The sequence below is a fragment of the Priapulus caudatus genome, unplaced genomic scaffold (genome assembly GCF_000485595.1).
Source record: "Priapulus caudatus unplaced genomic scaffold, Priapulus_caudatus-5.0.1 Scaffold204, whole genome shotgun sequence".
Taxonomy (NCBI): Eukaryota; Metazoa; Priapulida; class Priapulimorpha; order Priapulimorphida; family Priapulidae; genus Priapulus; species Priapulus caudatus.
In genome coordinates, this window is record NW_014577265.1 from 213,825 (window position 1) to 231,923 (window position 18,099).

Here is an 18,099-nt window from a genome sequence, read left to right on the forward strand (position 1 = left end):
GATGCTCGCTACGTTGGTGTGTTTTTGGTGAAAAAGCCAATTTGGCAGGTCTAATAATCCATCTCTTATCGCTGCAATCGCTTCTTGATGCGTGTGTCCGTGTGGCGAATTGTGGTAGCGTGAAATTGGGGCGATAGCTATCAAATCCGCTAGCAATCGTTTTAGAAAACGAGCCATTGAGCTGCTCTCAGCGAATATGAACCATAGGTTCCCAACTTTTATGTGTGGTGCACCGAATTCAGTTTTGCTGCGATACCGCGTAAAGGTTGGAGTTGTCATTCGCTGGTCGGCAGCTTCATCTTGGAGTTGTTACTAGCAGAGGGGATCTAGACAGGCTGAGAAGACTGATGGGTTGGTGTTGAACGCGAACGACGCTGACCGGCGGCAGTAGAGTGGTAGACGAGCAGGTAACGTAAGAAGCCATGTCGTTCGGATGAGAAATACTCTAGTGAACGTGTGTGTTGCAATAGAGCTGGCAAGGCTATTTCCTCGTCTCACATGCCGCGTGTCTTAGCCAGTATGTACATTATAAAACATTTGGCAGCGCAGTTGTTTGTTGGGAACAAACATAAATTTCGTTAAAGCTACATGCGTGTCGTTGTCACGTATGATGTATCTTTTCCATTCTCGGCATGCCCAGGTAAACCTAAGCAATTGTAATGTTGCGCATGACGAGCTAATTGAGATTGTTTTGATATGAGACACGAGCCAAATGAAAGTATGACAATGAGAAGCAGAGCAGTCAGATAGACTTCTGCCAGGCGAAAGTCAGTTCTCATACTCTCGCTGTCATTAGTCATGCGCTGATAATGCTTAGGAGTTCCCTGTCCTAGATTTGAGAACGGATGATACTAGATGGTTTTACTTTTTCTCATAGGCGATACTACAGGAGTCTATAATAGGCTCGCTGTAATGTTTATGTAATTCCAACCCCCCTTTGGTTCTCCCTAATGAGTGCTCGTCTGTATCGAACAGGACCGGAAGTTCAGCAAAAACACTGATCAGCATTATGTGGCAGGCAGAGCTTTATTCATAAAGTAAATTGGGATTAAATCCAGAGCTTATCGTCAATGTCGTTCAGGCCTTCAGGCATCATCATCTAGCACGAGGATGTTCTCAAATGCATCAGAATGAGCAGCACTGAACATTTAATCAGAAGCAATGCATTGTAAGCTATATATTCAAACTTTTATCAGAAGCAAGCTTCACTAGCTTTGTGAATTGTGTGCCGTCTGAGGGCCAGCTTCGCTGCGAAAGCAGCTGGATGAACTCCCAATTAACATTTGCAATGTGCGCCCCTCAGCCTTCCCAGCATTCGATCTATACCCCACGCTGGCAATATCGGGCCAGATGGGACAAGTGGTTTAGCACGTTTGACCCGTTTGGCTAGTCGAATGGACATTCTACAGATCAGCTAGCCACGTCAAGCCCTGTTATACATTATGGCCAGGCCCAGCAGTAGACGAAATTTATGACACGTTTGGCCTTACAATTGCCGGATCCGGGTTAGGGCATGAAACGGTTTTTGCCTGTGTCTGCCACGGCGCTGAGCACTTATTTCCAGCAGGCGCACGAAGCACCGCTTTCGATGTTTACACGTTTAGGCAGTGCAGCGCGCAGAAGCGGGTGAATCTATCTATACGTATGTCAACACGACTTCGGAAGCTTGCCAAGCTTGTGGATTCGATGATACGAAAAATAAATCAGAATCCGATTATCCTAGCAATGCTCCTGCTCAAGGCTTACGGCGACGCGCTTTACGCAGAGATCTGCAAACTTGATCCATTAATCGCAGGCAGCTCGAGCTCTATGAGCTTAAGTGAAACAAAGGGCCGACAAAGTGAAATCGCTGCCAAAATCGTGTAAATTTCATACACAGACGCAGCCAGTCGTGTAGCGGTCAGCAACGACCTCGCGATGCTGGTGACGCCTCAAGACATCGTGCGCATGTCGAGACATCGCCATCAGCAGCATCCCGCAGCATCGGATAGAGTCGAATAGCACGAAAACTAGCCAGCATCCCAAAGACACACAAAAACTTGTTATTTCCTGCGGTGGAATTCAGCACGCACATCACGAAAAAGGACGCCTCACTGCCCGCTACAGGCAAGGAATGCACAGCTTGTCGTTTGCCGGACATCTTGAGGCAAAGTCTGTAAAGGAGCCGTCGAGGTCAAAAAGACTCAAAACGCGATCAGGGCGCAAGAATGCGGCGAACCCGCACGGTTTTCAAATGATGATGGATACAATACGTTTTATTCGGTGGCAGAATATCCGCCGTGTGACAATCGCTCTAGCCCAATCAGGGGGAATGCGACTACCACGCTGCCGTATAAAACTTAACAGTAGTCCTGTGCAATTCATGAATCGAATTCCGGTGCGTCAGTAAATCATCATTGATAAGAAATCATAGCAACGAATTACGCAAATCGCGTACCGCACACGAGAACAGCTCAGGCGACCCCGAACTGCGATGTGGTATCCTTTATGGTTTGCAAAGACGCCGATACCTGTGTCATCGGAATGCTTTACGCCAACGTCACGTCAGCCCGTGAAGCATCGATAAAGGGCAGTATTCTACGTCGTCTGCGGAGACGAGGTGTAACGCTTCTTAGTTTCGGCGATCGCCGCAAGCACTTTGACATAATTTACATAAACCTGTAACGTCAACGTTAGAGCCGCTCAAAGCTCAAAATCTGAAATCGTCGAAGCTTTCTGTGACCTATTCAATAAAAGGTATTGGAAAACTGTCGGCGACTGCTCAAAGCAGAACTACACATTAACAACTAGATATACGGCGAAAGGACAGGCACGTCATAAGAGAGTTTTTCTTTTCTACAATACGTCCAGACCGTGAAAGATGAATTAGACAGACTTATGCAAACATTATTGAGAGGGCAGATGGCCCGGCGACGCCATGATAAGCCTAATTGTCGGCCGTCGGCTTAAGAAAATAGGAAAGAACGCGCGATCTGATTGACAAAGAGGCAGGGCAAAACGCGCAAATCGTACGTGAGAACATCAATGGCCAACAATCGAGAATGATTCGCCGATTTAAAATGCAGTACGTATTCAGGCACATTAGATCTCAGCGAGTGCATATCAGCCATCTGAACTTGATCCGAAATCGCCGATTACAATGACAGAGTTAGCAGCACACATAAGATTATTTTGCCATAGGCGACTTCTTTTCGACGTCAACACAGGAGGCACTGAAGTGGTTTCAGAGCACAATAGGCATGGAATTCTCTGTGATCTCAAGGGTTGTTCTCACATATCAGACGACATTATCGTTTACTGCAATAAGTCAGAGACGACGCAAACCTGAAAGCAGTTCTGAGGCGCTTACATGACTACCATGCCAGACTAACTTGGAAAAATGCAATTCGCGCAACCTCATGTGTCCATTCTATGGGCATGTCTTCGGGAAAGATGGCCTAGTAGCAGATCCAGAAACAAATCGACGCACTTGTTAACGCTCGGCACCGCTAACCAATCGGACATCCGAAGTAAAGTCGCTTTTCTAAAGGCAGGGCGCAATACGTGTCCGGCGTTTCGTTCTACTATGGCGAAAATCCGACACCATTACGCGAACTGACTATGACAAGGCACACCGTGGATATGGAAAGCCGCCACGAAGACCATTTCGAGATCTCGTAGAAGCACTAGCCGAAAGCCCATGTTATGGAGTATTTCGATGGCGAGAAACCCGTCGAGATTATCGTCGATGCTAGCCTGACTGGTCTTAAGGGGGGGCGGGGGGGGGGGGGGTGGCAATCTTTTTACACAATACAAAAGGTCGTTAGCGTATGCTAGTTCGCGCTTCTTCCGAGGTCGAATCGCGCTATCGCAAACTGACAGAGAAGATGTTTGCAGTCGTATGGGGGGGGGCAGAACATTTTCACCTATACGTCTACGGTTCAGATTTTAGGATCGAAACGGGATCATAAGCCGCTCCTTGAGGACGTAAACAGGCACTAAGAGCCGCTTCTGCGCAGGATGCGAGAGATGGCGGCCTGCGTTTAACTCCCTACAAGTTTAATCTTCGTCAGCACACCCCAGAACGCGACGAAGAAGCAATTCCAGCGGGATTTCTTTGAGCCGTCACCCAGCTAAATCGGCAGCCCAGAAGGCCGAAAATATCGCGAAAGTATGTGAACTGATGTCTGTCAAAGCGCGGTGGCGAATTGCTATGTCCGTTGGGATCAAATCCGAGAAGAGCAGTCTCCACTTTGACCGCAGCGGTATCGACAAAAGGCTACACGCGAGGCACTGAAAACTGGCATCTGGGAAAGACAAGGTCTTAACACTGACAAAGCAATCTCGAGTGAGCACATGGAGGCCATGATTTGTATGATATTGCGACCAAACCACCTTACTGATTTCTGCGGAGCTACAGGCAGAAAGCCCTTGATGCTTGGCACATGTTAGGTCACAAGGCGCTGGTGAAAACAAACGCATAGCTACGCTGCCAAGATCTTGGTTCCCAGGAATCGACAAAGATGGTAGGAGAAAGCCGTCCAGCAATGCCAACATTCATTTGAATGGGCAGTGGACCGCAAAGGTCTGCTGAGACTTTACACCATGGGGCTGCTGAAAGGCTGGACATAACGAGGGAAGTTCTGGTGGCGTAGACTTTCGAGTTGTTGGCCTGGGCACGTATGTGCCGAGGAGTTACTTAAAAAATTCGCTCCCTTGACGTCGAAACCATCCGGGACCCAGGGGGGCATCCGGAAACCCTGGCACGCTTGAGACACGGCTTCACTTGGCCTTGGGGTTCGGGGCGATGTGGCATGGTTGGTGCCGTCAATGCGATGTGTGTGGCCGCCGGCAATGAGAGGAGAAGAGGAAGCATCTCAAGCGCAGCAGGCAGCCGGGTGGCCGTCCCCTCGGGCGACGGGCTTGTCGACTACTTGGGCCCTCTAACCGGTGAGGAGTCTGGTAAGAAACATTCCTTGTTTGTGCGCGATTATTTTAACGAGTGGACTGAGGCTTTTGCGTTATCAGACATTACCGCACAGACCACGGCTGTATTTCTCGTCACCGGTTGTTCCTGCAGTTTTGGCGTGCTCTCGTCAGCTGCATTCCGATCAGAGGTAGTAATTTCGAGTCGTCAATCCTGTTGCGCGGAGACCGTGTGAATTATTAGATCGATAAACGCGATACTAGCCGCGGCCCTTATCATCCGCAATCGACGGCTGTAGTGGAAAGATTCAATCGTACGCTGCAGGATTATGTGCGAAACTTGTAAACATTTCGTCGTGACGATTGGGATGATCAACTCTCCCCATATGTGAATGTCTGCCTACCGCTGGAACATGCCAGGAGAGCCATCCGGGGCAAGCCCTAACGCTTCATGATGTTCGTCGGAGGTGGTTATGCGATAGACCTTATGTGTCGAACCACCACCTGGGGTCGATCGTGCACGACATGCCCGGTGATGTTATGTCGAATGGGATATGGAAAGCATCATGAGCGCGCATGTGGGCGGCTCGTGTGCATTTAGTGGGCGGGCAGCTGAGCATCAGAACACCACTTATGATAAGAGTGTTGTGCCTGCTGCCTTTCCGCGTCGTGTGAGTGGGGTGTGGTATTTTATCCCCGGCAGACGTAAACCTAGGTGTGCCTGACAAGGGCCCTAAGCCTTGTGATCCGTGCTCGGAATTAGCTTGAGGTGAGATACAGGCAAATCAGGCTCCGAGCCTCGTGTTGTTTCCCTAGAGACTGAAGCCGACGCAGGCAGAAATGCGCCTGCGCCTGGATAAGCCCGCCAACCCCTGTCGTGAGGGATGATCCAATCGCGGTTTGACGGCTGAGAATATCTCGGCGGGACGCAGAGAGGACGGTGCGAAGTGGCTCATCAAGTGCCGGTGGCATGCTGACTAGTTCCTACACTCGACGATGGAGTGTGGTGTAACGCCCGGCGAAGGCCTCAACGCAGACGCGAGCGTCGACATGGTCCCCGGACCTCGCTGATCGGGCGCCGGGATTGCGAGTGGTAAAACGGCCAGATTCTCACCGCTCTAAACAGGGTGTAGACCCCTAGTTTGTAGAAAACCCAATTCGTGAATTTTACCAGGGTTTGTTTCGAATAAATAACGCGCAGTAAATACTGACGTATGAACTGTTGTAAAATTATCATGCGCCGATTTCTCGCGACCCTAACACTTAGCTGTTTTTCTGCGACCATGCACGGCCGCCACACATGAATGGTCCTCACTGTTATGTGGGCGGATTTGTGGCAGATGCGACAGTCTGCGAGGGCAGACGTTGTATATATGTGGAATTTCCATTGTGTAACGCGTAATTACGAGTAAAAGATAGCAGCGATATTGTAAAATTTGTGTGGCTGTGAATGATCGCTGGTGTTTGTTTCACTAATTGAGTTTCTATTTTTTTTTTTTAGTTGCCGTGTGTATTTTCAATTGTGGTTTCGCGTGCGGTTGACTTCGTCGTTTGCTTAGCGCGTTTTGTTTTTTCCAGGTGGCGGCCCGCTACCTTTGTCCGCAACCGGTCGGGACGCGCCAAATACGTTATAGCGCGCTGAATAAGACTTTATGGGCGTGCCAAAGCCTTAAGGAAAGGAGGTGTGGTGTAACGATTTTGGGCTTGCTTCGTTGGTTTCTCTACTATGTGTGCGAGCTGCGCGTGCAGCTTCAGCTTCAATTGAATCCTCTTGATTCGCCGGTCATGCTGAGCTTCCGTCGTCGTGATCACGTGGCCACGTTTCGTGTGTTGTCATAGCGCACGTGACATACCACGGCTAGCGAGTATATAAGTGCCATATAACTGTTGTTAGCGACTCCACTCAGATCTCGACAAACCGAGTTACGTCAGAGTCACCTGCGCTGGAGTCACCGCCAGAGTCAGCACTAGCCAACCAGGGAGAGAGGAAGAAGCACCGACGCCAAGACGACGGCACCACGCAGCTTCTCGGATAACGTAAGAGCACTTGAACTATCACGTATGTCGACTGTACTATTGTGATTTATAGCACAATTAAGAGGCCTACAGCACGTAGCCGAGTACCTTAATCCCGTGTTGCTGCTGCTGATTGTTCGTTGTGTTGATTCATATAAGGACCCGCCTGGCAGTCGCTAGGTGCACGACCGACCCTCGTGTCGGCCCTGGTGGAACGATCACGGCCTGATCATCCACCACGCCACAGGGAAAAGCGTTACAGCATCGAATCATTCGATTCACGCATCGAATGAATTTGAATCGAATTATGAAACAGAATACACACCATAGTAGACGAGCAGGTAACGTGGAGACATGTTGCTCGGATGAGAACGATACATCTAGTGAACGTGTGTGTTGCCAATAGGCTGCAGCTATTTCTCGTCTCCACCTGCCGCGTGTCTAGCCAGTATGTACATTATAAACATGTGGCAGCGCAGTTAGTTTGTTGGGAACAAACATAAAATTTCGTTAAAAGCTACATGCGTGTCGGTGTCACGTATGATGTACTTTTTCCATTCTCGCATGCCCGGTAAACCAACAATGTAATGTTGACATGACGAGCTATGTTTAGTTTATATGACATTTTCGTATTTGTTATTTCTTGTGTGACACGCGGTTCGTGCCTCTCCTGCTCTTCCTCTTGCCACCGCACAGTCCGTTTTTTGTTCACATCAGCCTCCATTTTATACGGCCCTTCAGCTATCTTCCTTGCCGCCTTTTCTCAGTCTCTCAACCCTCGCCCTATCAGCAAGTCATATTACGCCGTTTTCTTCAGTCCGCACTGCACGCCTGAAACGGTGCTCACACATGCGCAATATCTCCGGAGAAAAGTAATATATTGCGAAAAATATACATTTAAATTGAAGAGGAGGTATTCTAGCATAGATTTATATAATAGCATTCCATCAGTAGACCTCATTTAGGAAATAGGAAGAAGACCTTGCATGTAAGGTCCCCGCTGCATATAGCAGTCAGTACACGATCTAGCTACGTTTGTGTGTTATCGCATGCGCAATATCTCACCAGATGGGTTATATTTTGTGTACATGCATCTAATATAGCTATGGGGTATCTTAGTATAGATTTACATAATACATTTCTATCGGTAGACCTGTGTTTATGATTATGAGAGCGCCCTACCATGTAGGGTGCAAAACTTCTACTTCATCCATCCCGTTCTTCCCCTTGCCTTCCTTGTTTCTCGCTCAGTAGCCTTCTTCCACCGCCCCTCAGATGTCTTCCCTGCCGACTTTCCCCAGTATCCCACCCCTCTCTCCCTCATCAAGCTATATTATGGAGTTTTTTTGCAGTCCCCGCTGCATGCCTGAAACGGTGCTCGCGCAAGCGCAATATCTCCCGAGAAGAAGAATATTTTGCAAAAATTATGCAATTAAAATGGGGAAGAAGTATTCTAGCATAGATCTATATGATAACATTGCATCAGTAGAGCGCTCTTAAGAAATAGGAAGAAGACTTGGCATGTAAGGTTCCCGCTGCATATACCAGTCAGCAAACAATCTGGCTACGTTAATGTGTTAGCGCATGTGCAATATCTCACCAGAGGAGTCATATTATGTGAGGAACATGCATTTAATATTGTAAAGTGTGGTCTGCCGATGTTAGAAAAAATAGTTGGGTGATTAAAAATGTCGCGACGGTGTTTGCATAATGGAGTAGTGGGCGGCAGCGCGTTTGATGTAGTATAGATAATAGAGACAAAAAACGGCTAAGAATAAGTTTTTAATGAAAGTGTATTAAAAAGGTGTTCTTAATACGCTCTTGTTGTTATGCATGTGCACAGCTGCAAGCGTGGTTACCCGAGCGTACGATTGACTTCTTTGTTAGCTAGAAACGTATAAATGGAGGGTTCTTGGTTGAGAGAAAGAGAAACGGACGAGAGTGTGCGGGTCACGCGGTGCTTGCCTCTGTGCGCACGCACGGGGGTGCGGCTTTTGAGAAACAATAATACTATTTGCTAAACACACCTGTTTGAACATTGGAGCTTTCTTCCTTCATCTCTACAACAAATCCACTTTGCAACTGGTAACATCACCGCTTCGTTACAATATGGTTCGGGGGTATCTCAGCATATATTTATGTAATAAATTGTTATCAGTAGACCTGTGTTTATAATCTGGAGAGCGTTAATTGGTTATAATGACTTGCTACCTTATTGCTAAATATTTAATACCTTTCATTGGTGACTTCATTTTTAGTTTATATGACATTTTCGTATTCGTTATTTCTTGTGTGACACGCAATTCGTGCTGCATGGGTCTCTATTGGGCCTAACTCCCTTCTATCCTAGAGTGTGTTGGTGTCTATTTGTCTTGTATTGATATTATGAATGATTGGCTGGTTGATGGATTGCATTCGAATAATTTGTAGTATATAGATAGATAGGTAGATAGAAGGATATGTTTGAAAGGGGGATGAATAGACGCTCTCACACATTCTATCCCGAATACGGCCCGCGTTAAATTTGAAGATTGAGTTGCATCTAAAGTTTATTTTACGTAGAACTTGATCGTGCTATGGTACCGAGACAGAATGCATCCACCATACATGAAAACCAGTGGTTCATAATCGTACAGTATATAGTATAGCATAGATATAATAATATAATAGACCAGCAACCACCTATCTTTCTCGCAACAAATATCTTAGACAATAATAAGTATACATGGTAACATTACGATTATCTATAGCTTAAATTTGGGGGTTATACAACATTTACTTAATGCTCGGCCCTCTACTCCTAATATCTATCATAGATCATTAAACATTTGTCGTCTGTCTATCATATACGTAGAGAGACATAGAGCTTTCGAACATCTGAAATACGTCATATTATAAACATGGCTGCCAGAGTATGTACACAGATTTCCTCCTCCGTGTCTCCCAAATACGTGAACAGCAAAAGGTTTACAATACTGAATAACAAAAGAATTACACAAATGCAATCTGTTCAAAACGAACTTCGTGAAACTTAAGTGCATTTTCTAATCCTCGCATCTCATAATATCTTAATTCTCATATATCTTAATATATTATAAAATCATTACTTTGTAATAGGTTTACATTATTTGAAAACTTAACAGCAAAGGAAGCCACACAGGATCACTTAGATTGGGACAGATTTGATTATTTTATTGTTGTCTGCACTATTTTGCGTCACGAACGCATGGCACTGCTCAGCTTTCCCTTTATACCGGTCAGAATTTTATCGTTTTAAGTTAATACGTGATGGTGTTCAAAGGACCAGTGGTGCCGAACTTGTTTCATTTAAAATAACAATGAGTAAAATCAGTAAGATTACAATCACGTAGACCATAAATTGGGGGAGGGACATAGCTTGCTACGCCAACCGCCAAATAACAACAAGAAATAGTTTAAAGTTTATATAGCTTACGCCGCGCGTGCTTTCGATGACGCCTTGCGTTTCTCTTGTTCTTCTTCACAATGAACTCTAGTAGAAGACAGAGCAGCGATGGTATTAATCCTATCAGTAGCACGAGTAGGATTCCTGACATGGTGTGTAAGTTAAGACTGCGCGCTTGTACTGTCATTCCTCCTTCCTGCGAGCATTCGAGTGGTACAGGTAGCTGCATCTTATAGACAAGTTGATTGAAGAGACCGCTCTCCATATACCGTTGCAGACCTATATTAATGCCTTCCTCGTATTTACTGCCATGTCGCACGATCCATGTCATATAACTTGCATGTATTTTCACCGGAGCTACAGCTAGTCTGCAAGTTCCTGTTGCCGCATAGTCAGCACGAAAGATAGCATCAACATCTATGATACTGACGAGAAACGCATATTCTCCCGTGAGAACGAGTTCCAGTGCGGCATCTGTACTGCTCACAACAGCCCGCGCATCCGCGGAGATTTTCTGCCACAACTTTCCCAGGTCAGACTCTGAAGGCTGTTGCTGCATCTTGTCTAGAATCGCCCATCCTTCAACTGCGGTCGGTGTGATAGACGGATGAAGTGCAAATTCATTTAGTGTCTCAAACGGATACTGTATTGTCGGCTTAATAGTAAGAAAACTGACTAGATTTCCACTGTACAAAGCGCAAACATTAATAACGAAAAGCCACCACATAGATAGTAGTATTCGGGTTGAAATAGTTCGAGGCAAGCTGACTCCGCCCTGCTGCAGGAAAGAACCAAGCATGAAGACCACATGGTAGACTATACCTTGTGTAGATTCCGTATTTCCTTCTACGCCACTGTCCTTCTGTGACCATCGTTCCATAGCTACCGTTATTGCTGCTGCCACAAGTAAATATGCCAGCAGACAAAACCAGATGTAGGTGTCAAATGGACTAAATATATTTAACATTTCAATCTCCTTCTCTGGTCTTTTGATAAGGACCGCATGGTCGTCATTCAGGAGTGGTGTTAGAAATTGTACGATGCTCGCACGTTGGTGTGTTTTGGTGAAAAAGCCAATTTGCAGGTCTAATAATCCATCTCTTATCGCTGACAATCCTTCTTGGATCGTGTGTCCGTGGCGAATTGTGTACGTGAAATTGCGATACCTACTCAAATCCGCTAGCAATGTTTTAGAAAACGTAGCCATTGAGTCATCTAACGAATATGAACCATAGGTTCCAACTTTTATGTGTGCACCATTCAGTTGATCGATACCGCGTAAAGGTTGGAGGTTTGTCACTTCCTGTCGCAGCTTCATCTTGGAGTTGTTACTAGCAGAGGGGATTAGACAGGCTGGAGAAGACGATGGGTTGGTGTTGATCCGCGAACACGCTGACGCCAGTAGAGTGTAGACGAGCAGGTAACGTAGAGACATGTTGCTCGGATGAGAACGATACATCTAGTGAACGTGTGTGTTGCCAATAAGCTGCAGCTATTTCTTGTCTCCACCTGCCGCGTGCTTAGCCAGTATGTACATTATAAACATGTGGCAGCGCAGTTAGTTTGTTTAGAACAAACATAAAATGTTGTTAAAAGCTACATGCGTGTCGTTGTCACGTATGATGTACTTTTTCCATTCTCGCATGTCAGGTAAACTAACAATGTAATGTTGACATGACGAGCTAATTGATTGTTTTGATAGACGACACGAGCCAATGAAAGTATGACAATGAGAAGCAGACAGCAATAGACTTCTGCCACCGAAGTCAGTTCTCATACTATCGCTGTCATTAGTCAATGCGCTGATAATCATTGAGGAGTTCCCTGTCTAGATTTGAGAACGGAATACTAGATGGTTTTACTTTTCATAGGCGATACTACAGGAGTCTATAATAGGCTCCTGTAATGTTTATGTAATTCCAACCCCCCCCTTCGGTTCTCCCCTAATGAGTGTTCTCTGTATCAACAGGAACCGGAAGTTCAGCCAAAAACACATGATCAGCATTATGTAGCCAGCAGACTTATTCAATAAAAGTATTGGGATTAAATCCAGACTTATCGTCAATTCGTTCAGCCTTCAGCATCACATCTAGCGACGAGGATGTTCTTCAATGCATCAAGAATGAGCAGCACTGAACATTTAATGCAGAACAATGCATTGTAAGCTATAATTCAAACTTTTATCAGAACAACTCACTAGCTTTGTGAATGTGTGCCGTCTGAGCCAGCTTCGCTCGAAACACTGAATGAACTCCCAATTAACATTTGCAATGTCGCCCCCAGCCTTCCCAGCATTCGATCTAACCCACGCTGGCAATATCGGGCCCAGATGGGACAAGTGGTTAGCACGTTTGACCCGTTTGCTAGTCGGAATGGACATCACAGATCCAGCTAGACGTCAAGCCCTGTTACTACATTATGCAGGCCCAGAAGTAGACGAAATTTATGACACGCTTACAATGCCGGATCCGGGTTAGCATGAAACGGTTTTTGCTGTGTCTGCCACGGCGCTGACAAATTATTTCAAGCAGCGCACAAACACCGCTTTCGATGTTTACACGTTTAGGCAGTGCACCCAAGAAGCCGGTGAATCTATCGATACGTATGTCACACGACTTCGGAAGCTTGCCAAGTCTTGTGGATTCGATGATACCGAAAAATAAATCAACAATCCGATTATCCTAGCATGCTCCTCTCAAGCCTTACGGCGACACGCTTTACGCCAAGATCTCAAACTTGATCAATTAATCGCAGCAGCTCGAGCTCTAGAGCTAAGTGATCAACAAGCCGACAAAGTGAAATCGCTCAAAAAATCGTCCGTAAATTTCATACACAGACCAGCCAGTCGTAGTAGAGGTCAGCACCGACCTCGCAATGCTGGTGGACGCCATCAGAGACATCGGTCCATGTCGAGACATCGCCATCAGCAGCAGCAGCATCGGGAAGAGTCGAATACACGAAAACAGCCAGCATCCAAACACACAAAAACTTGTTATTTCTGCGGTGGATTCACACGCCATCACAAAAAGGACCCTCACTGCCCCGCTACAGGCAAGGAATGCACAGCTTGCGGTTTTGCCGGACATTTGAGCAAAGTCTGTCAAAGGAGCCGTCGAGGTCAAAAGACTCAAAACGCGATAGGCGCAGAATCGGCGAACACCACGGTTTCAAATGATGATGATGACAAATACGTTTATTCCGTGCAGGAATATCCGCCGTGTGACCAAATCGCTCTAGCCCAATCAGGGGGAAATCGACTACCACGATGCCGTATAAAACTTAACAGTAGTCCTGTGCAATTCATGATCGATTCCGGTGCGTCAGTAAACATCATTGATAAGAAATCATACAACGAATTACGCAAATCGCGACCGCACACAGAACAGCTCCAGCGACCCCGAACCATGTGGTATCCTTATGGTTCAAAGACGCCGATACCTGTCATCGGAATGTTTACCGCCAACGTACGTCACCGTGAAGCATCGGAAAGGGCAGTATTCTACGTCGTCTCGGAGACAGGTGGTAACCTTCTTAGTTTCCGATCCGCCCAAGCACTTGACATAATTTACATAAACTGTAACGTCAACTTAGAGCCTCAAGCAAAATCTGAAATCGTCGAAGCGTTTCTTGACCTATTCAATAAAGGTATTGGAAAACTTCGCGGACGCCAAGCGAAGCTACACATTAACACTGATATACCGCCGAAACAGCAACGTCATAGGAGAGTTTTTTTCTACATACGCCGAGACGTGAAAGCTGAATTAGACAGACTTATCAAACATTATTGAGAAGGCAGATGGCCCGACGCCATGGATAAGCCCTATTGTCGCCGTCCTTAAGAAAAATGGAAAAACGCGCATCTGAATTGACATAAGAGCAGCAAACGCCGCAATCGTACGTGAGAAACATTCAATGCCAACAATCGACGAACTGATCGCCGATTTAAATGGCAGTACCGTATTCAGCACATTAGATCTCACGAGTGCATATCACCATCTTGAACTTGATCCGAAATCGCGATACATGACAACGTTTAGCACACACATAGGATTATTTTGCCATAGGCGACTTCTTTTCGGCGTCAACACAGCATCTGAAGTGTTTCAGAGCACAATAGCATGGAATTCTCTGTGATCTCAAGGGTTGTCTCAACATATCAGACGACATTATCGTTTACTGCAAATCAAGGTCAGAGCACGACGCAAACCTGAAAGCAGTTCTGAAGCGCTTACATGACTACAATGCCAGACTCAACTTGGAAAAATGCAAATTCGCGCAACCTCATGTGTCATTCTATGGGCATGTCTTCGGGAAAGATGGCCTAGTAGCAGATCCAAAAAAAATCGACGCACTTGTTAACGCTCCACCGCTAACCAACGCATCCGAAGTAAAGTCCTTTCTAGGCAGGGCGCAATACGTGTCGCGTTTCGTTTCTAACTATGCGAAAATCACGACACCATTACGCGAACTGACATGACAAGGCACACCGCGGATATGGGAAAGCCGCCACGAAGACGCATTTCGAGATCTCTAGAAAGCACTAGCCGGAGCCCATGTTATGGAGTATTTCGATGCGAGAAACCCGTCTGAGATTATCGTCGATGCTAGCCTGACTGGTCTTATGGCAATCTTTTTACACAATACAACAAGGTCGTTAGCTATGCTAGTCGCGCTTTCTCCGAGGTCGAATCGCGCTATTCGCAAACTGACAGAGAGATGTTTGCAGTCGTATGGGGGGCAGAACATTTTCACCTATACGTCTACGGTTCAGATTTTACGATCAGAACGGATCATAAGCCGCTCCTTGGGATCGTAAACAGCACTAACCCAGCTTCTGCCAGGATCGAGAGATGGCGCCTGCGTTTAACTCCCTACAAGTTCAATCTTGTCTACACACCAGAACGCGACGAGAACAATCCAGCGGATTTCTTGAGCCGTCACCCAGCTAAATCGGCAGCCGAAGCCGAAAATATCGCGGAAAGATATGTGAACTATGTCTGTCAAAACGCGGTGCCGAATGCTATGTCCGTTGATCAAATCCGAGAAGCGTCTCGCACTGACCCGGTTATCCAAAAGCTACACGCAGCACTGAAAACTGGCATCTGGAAAGACAAGGTCTTAACACTGTACAAAGCAATTCGAGATGAGCACATGAGCCATGATTGTATGATACTGCGACATACACGCTTACTGATTTCTGCGGAGCTACAGCAGAAAGCCATTGATCTTGCACATGTAGGTCACCAAGGCGTGGTGAAAACAAAACGCTAGCTACGCTCCAAGATCTGGTTCCCAGGAATCGACAAGATGGTAGAGAAAGCCGTCCAGCAATGCCAACATTTCATTTGATGGCAGTGGACCGGCAAAGTCTGCTGAGACTTTACACCATGGGGCTGCTGAAAGGCTGGACATAACGAGAAGTTCTGGTGGCGTAGACTTTCGAGTTGTTGCCTGGCACGGTATGTGCGCGAGGAGTTACTAAAAATCCTCCATGACGGTCGAACATCGGGACACCAGGGCATCCGAAAACCCTGGCACGCTGAGACAGCGCTTCACTTGGCCTGGGTTCGGGGCGATGTGCAACGTTGGTGCCGTCAATCGCGATGTGTGTGCCGCCGGAAGAGAGGGAGAGGAAGCATCTCAGCTGCAGCAGCAGCCGGTTGGAGCCCCTGGGAGCGACTGGCTGTCGACTACTTGGGCCTCTATACCGTGACGGAGTCTGGTAAGAAACATATCCTTGTTGTGGCGATTATTTTACGAAGTGGATGAGGCTTTTGCGTTATCAGACATTACCGCACAGACCACGGCTGATTGTCTCGTACGAGTTGTTCCTGCGTTTTGGCGTGCCTCGTCAGCTGCATTCCGATCAAGGTAGTAATTTCGAGTCTAATCTGTTGCGCGAAACGTGTGAATTATTAGGCATCGATAAAACGCGTACTACCGCTTATCATCCGCAATCCGACGGTTAGTGGAAAGATTCAATCGTACGCTGCAGGATATGCTTTCGAAACTTGTAAACATTCGTCGTGACGATTGGGATGATCACCTCCCATATGTGATGTCTGCCTACCGTGGAACATGCCAGGAGAGCACCGGGCAAGCCCTAACCTCATGATGTTCGTCGGGAGGTGGGTATGCGATAGACCTTATGTTCGAACCACCACCTGGGTCGATCGTGCCGACATGCCCGTGATGTATGTCGAATGGGTATGGAAAGCTATCAGTGAGGCGCATGCTGCGGCTCGTGTGCATTTTAGGGCGGGCAGCTGAGGCATCAGAAACACACTTATGATAAGAGTGTTGTGCCTGCTGCCTTTCCGGTCGGTGAGTGGGTGTGGTATTTTTATCCCCCGCAGACGTAAACCTAGCGGTGTGCCTGACAAGGGCCCTACCTTGTGATCCGTGCTCGGAATTAGCTGAGGTGGATACAGGCAAATCAGGCGTCCGAGCCTCGTGTTGTTTCCTAGAGACTGAAGCCGACGCAGGCAGAAATGCGCCTGCGCCCTGGATAAGCCCGGCCAACCCTGTCGTGAGGGATGATCCAATCGCGGTTGACGCTGAGAATATCTCGGGGGACGAGAGAGACGGTGCGAGTGGTCATCAAGTGCCCGTGGCCATGACCAGTCCTACACTCGACGAGGAGTGTGGTGTAACGCCGGCGAGGCCTCAACGCAGACGCGAGCGTCGACATGGTCTCCCGGACCTAGCTGATCGTGGCGCCGGGAGGCGAGTGGTAAAACGGCCACGCTACTACGGATTCTCACCGCTCTAAACAAGGTGTAGACCCCTAGTGGTGTAGAAAACCAATATCGTGAATTTTACAGGGTTTGTTTACGAATAAAATAACGCGCGTAATACTGACGTATGGTGTGTAAATTAATTTATGCGCCGAATTTACTCGACTACACTTAGCTGTTTTCTGCGACCATGCAGGCCGCACACATGAATGTGTACTCACTGTTATGTGCGGGGATTGTGGCAGATGCGACAGTCTGCGAAGCAGGACGTTGTATATATTGGGAATTTCATTGTGTAACGCGTAATTACGAGTTAAAAGATATGCAGCGATATTGTAAAATTTGTGCTGTGAATGATCGCTGGTAGTTTGTTTCACTAATTTGAGTTTCTATTTTTTTTTTTTAGTCGTGTTGTATTATCAATTGTGGTTCGCGAGCGGTTGACTCGTTTTGTTACGCGTTTTGTTCCCCAAATGGCGCTACTGTCGCAACCGTCGGGACGCGCCCAAAATACGTTAATAGCGCCCTGATAAGACTTTATGGCGGTGCCAAAAGCCTTAAGGAAAGGGAGGTGTGGTGTAACGATTTTGGCTTCTTCGTTTGGTTTCTTACTGTGTGCGCGTGCGCGTGCAGCTTCAGCTTCATTGAATCCTCCTTGATTCGCCGAGTCATGCTTGAGCTTCCGTCGTCGTGATCACGTGCACGTTTCGTGTGTTCTCTATACCACGTGACATACCACGGCTAGCGAGTATATAAGGTGCCATATAACCGTTGTTAAGCACTCCACTCGACTCGACAACCGAGTTACCGTCAGAGTCACCTGCCGCTGGAGTCCCGCCAGAGTCAGCACTAGCCAACCAGGGAGGAAGGAAGAAGCACGACGCTCAAGACGACCGGCACCACGAGCTTCGGATAACGTAAGAGCACTGAACTATCACGTATGTCGACTGTATATTGTGATTACTAGCACCAATTAAAGAGGCTACAGCACGTAGCCGAGTACCTTTAATACCCGTG